An 8,219-nucleotide genomic window follows, 5' to 3' on the forward strand; every position below is an offset into this window, starting at 1 on the left:
TGAAGTGAAAGCAATGTTTTATTTCCTCAAGCTCCAGGAAACAATACTACTCCTTACTCAAGTAAATGACTAATCAAGCATTACTATAACATTTGATCTCAGAATTATACAATAAGCATGGAGACTCTGGGAAAAGCCAAGAAACACTTAAAAACTTCCAAAATATAAACAAAAATTGGCCACATGTCAGCCATATCCGAACCATCTCTGGTGAGAGCTCGAGTAGAAACTGCAGATCAAATCGATGAACGCATAGTCCTCACCCAACTACTCCACATGGCCCATCGCTCACTGGTACAAAGTCTGGCCAAGGCTGAGGGGATCTCCTTCTAATCCCCTCCCCACAACACCCCTGGGTTTTACTTAGTAGAGACATTTCCAAAAACTAATAATGGCATTTCTCATTTAAAAAGCAAAAGACGTGGCAAGGACAGTGACAGTGACTGCCAAATCTGCTTTGATTCTTTTTCTAGGCCATCTGTTCTTCTCTTTGTGTTCTGTATTGTCATGTGTTGAGATCACTGAACAAGATAAATGAGAAAGGGCAAAATAGACTCCATCAAATCCCAAATTGCAAAAATATCCAATCTTTTTTTTTTTTGAAGAAATCATCTTTCAGTATAAATCTGAAAATACAGATAGAAATTTTAAGTAACTGTGTGTTATGTGCTCCTTTGGGCAAAACTTGTTGGGAAACAAATAAACATAAGGAAAAACAAAATAAAAATATCACACATACAACTGTGAATTGTTTAAAAGATAGCAGTTTATTTCTCTATTCTATGATAGCTGGAGGTGAGTTGCCCGTAGCCAGCTGGGAGGCTCTGCCATCTACATATTTTGCTTACTTTATTTGTTTGTGTTCTGCCAGATAGGAAAATCCATAGACAGACCTGAAGGAAAAACAAAATATCACACAGAAATTTCGACTTTGTGCTACATAAAGAAATTGGATGAATAGGAGAGAATATTGCATAAATAGAAGAGTTTGTGTTTAAAATCTGGGCAAAGAAAAAAGTTAGAGGGGAACAAGAGGCCCTCTGTCTCTTGCTATCCCTTATCTACTTTTGATAATAACATCCCCTAACCTCTACCTGGGTACATGTATCCCTTTACCCCTTTCAAACTATATACCACTCCTCGGGGTCTTTTATAGTCATGCAAAGTCGTGTGACTGTTCAAACTGATGATGTATGTAAAGCTCTGGAGTAGGCAACCACCAGATCATACCTCTAAAGATGGTTACTCTGCCCTGTTCTATTTAAAATGTCTAAAAAATGGACAAATTGAAGTAACTATAGGATCAAGATGGGAGAGTCACCACTAGCTTTAGAACATGCATCTTTGGAGTGTTAATGTATTTTACACTTTGTGATAGTTTTAAAACATGACATTAAGAAGTGGAGCTTGGGGGGCCGGGGATCTAGCTCAGTGGTTGAGTGGCCTGCCTCGCAAGCGCAAGGACCTGAGTTCAATCCCCAGTACCAAAAAAAAAAAAAAAGAAGTGGAGCTTGGGATGGGGCCTTACAAGAGCAAGATCCCAAGTTCGATCCCCGGTACAAGAAAAAAAAAAAATGGAGCTTGTGTCCCCTCTTGGCAGGGCTTGTGACTTCTTTGGCTAATGAGAATGAAAGAGTGATATTGTGTGATCACCAAGGTTGGGCCAGAAAGGTCATGCCACTTCTGTCTGGTTCTCTCAGAAGGTTCAGCCCCAGGATCACCTCCACTGGAGAGCACCTGTCGTGCTGAGTTAGCCCCAAGCCCCATGGAGCAGTGGTGTGGAGTGGGTCACAGCCACAAACGAGCTGAGCCTTCAGTTCTCCTGTCTCGGCACAGACTTTATCAGTAGATTAAGACCCAAACACTCCCTGAACTCAGCCATTTAATTCACACAGAGATGCTGAGGTCTCCTCAGTTGAGATCCCAGATACTGTGGAATAAAGAAAACAATTTCTGCTCTGTCCTATTCTAATTCCTGACCCATTATATCTGTGATCAAAATACAATGCTGTATTTGAGATGTCCTCAATAAACCGACTAAGCCTATACCTAATAAAACATGTCATGTGTAAAACAAATTAAGTAATTTATGTATTGAAACAAAGCAATGCAAGTTTAAAGGCCCAAAACAAGTTTGAACATTAACTGGCTTTACCAAAACAACCAGGAAGTTAGGGCAATTCTATTAGCTGTTCAGATCTCTGTAGCAAAATGGAAACTGGTCTGTAATTTGACCTTCTACTATTGTATCCCAGGAATTGTCTAGCTTGCTGGACTGATCATAAATAGCTACCCTCTCTTTCCTGTTCTTTTAACTCACTGCTCAGAGGTCTAAGGGGGGGGGTGAAGTATAGTGTATAGTGTATAATACATAATAAAATTATTTTTGAAACTTTCTTGTTAACCTTTATCTCTGGACTGGTATGTAGTTCTACATAAAGTCATTAAGTAACAAACTGCTTGCCTCTGAGTCTGCCCTTGAGCATCTGGATGTATGTAATGCTGATAGCTCTTGTGAAACATGGTCCACCATAACTATTCTAATCCCAGAAGTCTGGGGATTTAGCGCATTGTTTCCAGCACCTGCCTTGCAAGCACAAGTCCGGAGTTCGATCCCCTGTACCAAATAAAGAGAAAACCAAATCTAACCCCATAAACTCCAAACTTTCTTTTGAGAAGGAGTGACCCCCATTTCTGTTGTTTTCCCCACTTTATCATCAGTAGGACAGAGACATACACCGTAAATATTATGCCATACTTTATATCTCCCTAAGCGGAGATAGCTGAAGGAGTAAATTATAATACGTTCCTGATCCATGGTCCACTACACTTAAGAGAAAGAAAAAGAGGATATAAATCAGTGAAAAGCTAGCCAGGACATCATGAAAACATCAGTAGAGGGACTTGACATGTACATTAATTACCTCTTCTAAGTCATTCTATCCTCTTCAACAAGAGGAGAGGATTGAATCTCCACTCCATGTCCCCAGAAGGGTGATGAGGGAGCAGCTTCACAGAGTCAGCAGTCCTGAGCGTCTCTAATAAGGAACCCTAGCAGTTATTCAACACATCTCATTGGAAATCTGTGATAACTAAGAAAATCAAGCATGATCCCTCACATTGCACCAAGATAAAAACAATCCAAAATCCCAAAGCAGCAAGGCTTTCTGTATCCCCTCTTTTGTTTGTATGTAGACTAAACCCTGGTAAGTGATAAACTGAAGATGGAAATCTAATGGTCACACCTTCCTAGATTTAATTCTATTTCCTGTCTTCTCTATTCCCTTATACTTTATTGACTTTCATTCTTTTTTTTTTTTTTTTTTTTTTTTTTTTTTATATAGTTGAAATAGCATTCCTGTGAGCCAGGTTTAATTTATTTTATCACTTTATATAAACTAAGCCATTTAAAAATCTTTCTTAAAACAAATCCTCTTTTGTTCACTGTGCTGGAAATGCTTGCACAGCCCAGGGAGCGTTCATGAGCAATGCAGTGCTAGGCCCTTGACGTAGACGTGGTGAGAGGAGTGCTGGCTCCTTATCCAGGCTGCTCGCTTGCTGGACACTCTGCCCTAGTCTCTCGACCCCAGCTTCCTCAATGGTAAATAGTATGCTGTCCTGAACCACTTCTACAGTGGCTTCCATGTCTAAGATTTTGCAATTATTTTTATTTAAAGAATAGTAGTTAGGAGTGTGGGCTCTGGAGCTCACTTCCTGGGAGCGAATCCTTGTTCTCCCACTTACCATCTGTTTAACCTTGGCTAAACGATTTAACTTTCTATGTCTCAGCTATGATAATCTGAGAAGTGTGTAAACCATCATCTCTCCCTCATAGGCAAACACGCATGTGAAGTGAGGCCGTATGTGAATGCTGAATAGGTCATACCTGACAAATGGAAGGCTCAGTTAGTATTTAGTTACACTGTACATAAAAGAACTATTCATCATTCGTGTTCATTAAATGCCAGGTTCTGTGTTAATCTTTTTGCATGCATTTCTTTCATTCCTTACAATGGTTTGAAGTATGATGGGGGCCCTGATAAGAAAAATGCAGCTCAAAGAGCTAAAATCCTAAGCTAGTCAATTATGATAGAGCATCTCAACCATCGCTGTTGGCAAGTACATTGTCTTTTGTATTTGCATACCCATAAAGTACAACTTACTGAACATGCTAAGAAATGGCTATGTGTAACATGTCTCAATAATTAGTGTCCTAGAATTGCTTGGAGATGATTAATTCCTGAGTTTGTCATTATGATGTTTACCTGCTCTTTTTAGTGTCCTTTTTGGAAAGCTTTACATTCCTCATCTATTTGGCAGCGAGAGTCCGTCCTTTTGTTTTTATTTCCATTTCAGTGAAATGGTGTACATCCCACAGCTCAACACTTTCTTTCAGGATTTTCCCAGGGGAACCTAGAGACGTAGTGATTTGTGTGGTTACATTAACCAGGAAGGCTAAACGACAGCAGTTTTTAAGTTGATGTATTTTTTTAAAACTAGCAGAACAATTTCTGTTACTAGTCTCATTTATTTTTACAAGCTGGCGAAGGGAGATAAACAGTAAGACAAAAGGACAGGTGATCCTGAGTTAGCTGAAAGGCAAAACGAAAATGATCAGACTGAGGCAAAGTCAAGGTTTAATGGCCAAAGACGACAGTGAGTAAAATCCCATGGGCTTGAAATCTTTTGTTCACTGTGCTGGAAATGCTTGCACAGCCCAGGGAGCGTTCATGAGCAATGCAGTGCTAGGCCCTTGACGTAGACGTGGTGAGAGGAGTGCTGGCTCCTTATCCAGGCTGCTCGCTTGCTGGACACTCTGCCCTAGTCTCTCGACCCCAGCTTCCTCAATGGTAAATAGTATGCTGTCCTGAACCACTTCTACAGTGGCTTCCATGTCTAAGATTTTGCAATTATTTTTATTTAAAGAATAGTAGTTAGGAGTGTGGGCTCTGGAGCTCACTTCCTGGGAGCGAATCCTTGTTCTCCCACTTACCATCTGTTTAACCTTGGCTAAACGATTTAACTTTCTATGTCTCAGCTATGATAATCTGAGAAGTGTGTAAACCATCGTCTCTCCCTCATAGGCAAACACGCATGTGAAGTGAGGCCGTATGTGAATGCTGAATAGGTCGTACCTGACAAATGGAAGGCTCAGTTAGTATTTAGTTACACTGTACATAAAAGAACTATTCATCATTCGTGTTCATTAAATGCCAGGTTCTGTGTTAATCTTTTTGCATGCATTTCTTTCATTCCTTACAATGGTTTGAAGTATGATGGGGGCCCTGATAAGAAAAATGCAGCTCAAAGAGCTAAAATCCTAAGCTAGTCAATTATGATAGAGCATCTCAACCATCGCTGTTGGCAAGTACATTGTCTTTTGTATTTGCATACCCATAAAGTGCAACTTACTGACCATGCTAAGAAATGGCTATGTGTAACATGTCTCAATAATTAGTGTCATAGAATTGCTTGGAGATGATTAATTCCTGAGTTTGTCATCATGATGTTTACCTGCTCTTTTTAGTGTCCTTTTTGGAAAGCTTTACATTCCTCATCTGTTTGGCAGCGAGAGTCCGTCCTTTTGTTTTTATTTCCATTTCAGTGAAATGGTGTAAATCCCACAGCTCAACACTTTCTTTCCGGATTTTCCCAGGGGAACCTAGAGACGTAGTGATTTGTGTGGGTACATTAACCAGGAAGGCTAAACGACAGCAGTTTTTAAGTTAATGTATTTTTTTAAAACTAGCAGAACAATTTCTGTTACTAGTCTCATTTATTTTTACAAGCTGGCGAAGGGAGATAAACAGTAAGACAAAAGGACAGGTGATCCTGAGTTAGCTGAAAGGCAAAACGAAAATGATCAGACTGAGGCAAAGTCAAGGTTTAATGGCCAAAGACGACAGTGAGTAAAATCCCATGGGCTTGAATGATGCTCACCATGTTCCTTTTCTGAGCTTCCCCTTCTGTGTATGGAATCCACACTCCTCACCACTCAGAGCAGCACACGTCACGTCAAGCAAATGTTCCCACTAAGAAACCGAAGGAAATTCTAATAAGAGTGTCAATTGCTTTCCAATTTTACCGCAGACAAGAGCGAAACGATATAGAGCTCTTAATTATTCTCATTTATTTAAGTCCACCAGAAGCCAAGTATATTCTAAGGGGCCAACCCGGAGCTGGAGAAGCTGGGAGGTGAGAGCAGGGGGAGAGTTCGTACTCATGCATACGACGTTCGGCCTGTGACTGGAGACACTGGAAGGCTGGTGAACAGTTGGCCATGTAATGATGTACATCCAGCCCGGAGCTGGAGAAGCTGGGAGGTGAGAGCAGCGGGGAGTTCGTACTCATGCATATGACGTTCGGCCTGTGACTGGAGACACTGGAAGGCTGGTGAACAGTTGGCCATGTAATGATGTACTACTGATGCTGACAGTGCTCCTAGAAGGCAGTGGTCCCAGGCCTGGAAGGAAAGGAATTGTATAAAGTGACTCAGTTGTGGAAGAGTTCCTGATTCATCTGGTTTGCTGCTGTCAGGGAGAAAAGGATGAAAGGATATTTTCCTGACGCGACTCTTCTGAATCAGTGATACAAAGGCCGGACAAAGCTCGTCAGTAACAATGACAACTTAAATCCCCCCTCACAAGCTTATCAGATAATAAAAGACTTATGATTAATAAACATAAAATTAGATTATATTTCCGGAATACATGCCCGCTTGCAGCTGGCTGACCAAATGGCTGAACTGATAGAATCTGACTCTGACACTCTGCAGTTCACTTCCAGCTCCTTTTCTCCTTTTCCTGGCAACCAGGGTGTCTGTCAGACCCTCGTCTCTCAGCACTTTTCCACCCTGTTGGCACCGGGTGCCCAGAAGTCCCGCTGTGCAGCATTTCCTGCAGAGTGACTCTGCCTCGCTCCATCCTCCTGGATCTGCTCCCATGCTGACCAGGGCTCCAGAAGAGCTACAGTCACTGGGGCTTTGAGAGACTGACAGCTGACGGTGGGTTCTGGGGTCGTGGTGAAGGAGTAGATACAAAGGCCGGACAAAGCTCGTCAGTAACAATGACAACTTAAATCCCCCCTCACAAGCTTATCAGATAATAAAAGACTTATGATTAATAAACATAAAATTAGATTATATTTCCGGAATACATGCCCGCTTGCAGCTGGCTGACCAAATGGCTGAACTGATAGAATCTGACTCTGACACTCTGCAGTTCACTTCCAGCTCCTGTTCTCCTTTTCCTGGCAACCAGGGTGTCTGTCAGACCCTCGTCTCTCAGCACCTTTCCACCCTGTTGGCACCGGGTGCCCAGAAGTCCCGCTGTGCAGCATTTCCTGCAGAGGGACTCTGCCTCGCTCCATCCTCCTGGATCTGCTCCCATGCTGACCAGGGCTCCAGAAGAGCGACAGTCACTGGGGCTTTGAGAGACTGACAGCTGACGGTGGGTTCTGGGGTCGTGGTGAAGGAGTTATGTGGGGCCAAGACTGTCTGCCCTCCTTCGAGCCCAGCACACGGGGACAGCTCACTCTGCCCATCTCAGTCAGGCAGCCCGCGTGCTAGCTGTCTCCGGACATTGGTGCCCAAAAGAAATCCTTTTGGCTTTCAGCAGTGATTCCTAACAAGAGGCCTTTTAAAAATACACTGTAAGTGGTAATCATCAAATTCTTTCCTTATTTCAAGGCTGAAGCAGAAACGCCCCCCCCCCAAATCTCCTTCAAGAGCCCTATCGCACTACCAGTGTTTTTTCACACTGGCCAGTCGCTACGGTTGCCAAACAACTCATCATTGCTACAAACCTTAGACTTGATCATTCTTCTGCCAAGCCCTGGATCTCTTCATCAAGTTTCACAATGAAGCAGAATTATTTTAGGATGCACTCAAAAATAGGCTTAAAGGTTTACCTAATACATTGCCTTTGCTCCCGCGAAAGATAGTTTAAATCTTTGACCAACTGCTTTCCACATTCCTCTCCCGACCCCAGGATGTATATTTAAAATAACATTATTTACAAAACTGTATCTTAGCAACAGTGGTACAGCACAAGAGTGTGTTATCTAAAGCAAACCAATTCTGGCCATAAACTATATAAGCAAAGCTGCCAAATGTGATTGGTGTGGTCCTGCTGTGATACTGGGAACCTGAGGTGTTATATGAGATTAAAGGGATATTATTCAGGCCTGACGTGATACATTATTCATGTTTAATGCAAAAG

General features: G+C 42.1%; 2 long non-coding RNA genes across 2 annotated transcripts; both read right to left on the reverse strand.

Moving 5' to 3' along the window:
- Positions 1–809: 809 nt before the first annotated feature.
- LOC104866060 lies at positions 810–4,408 on the reverse strand. The gene is made up of 3 exons (XR_781334.2): positions 4,266–4,408; positions 2,925–3,038; positions 810–893 (listed from the first exon to the last, which is right to left on the reverse strand). It is a non-coding gene; the product is annotated as an uncharacterized LOC104866060 (long non-coding RNA).
- A 1,112-nt stretch (positions 4,409–5,520) lies between these two features.
- LOC117286755 lies at positions 5,521–6,538 on the reverse strand. The gene is made up of 3 exons (XR_004517878.1): positions 6,348–6,538; positions 5,941–6,032; positions 5,521–5,662 (listed from the first exon to the last, which is right to left on the reverse strand). It is a non-coding gene; the product is annotated as an uncharacterized LOC117286755 (long non-coding RNA).
- Between the last annotated feature and the right edge of the window lie 1,681 nt (positions 6,539–8,219).

Source organism: Fukomys damarensis, unplaced genomic scaffold (assembly GCF_012274545.1).
Source record: "Fukomys damarensis isolate Sample0158 unplaced genomic scaffold, DMR_v1.0_HiC HiC_scaffold_18, whole genome shotgun sequence".
NCBI lineage: Eukaryota > Metazoa > Chordata > Mammalia > Rodentia > Bathyergidae > Fukomys > Fukomys damarensis.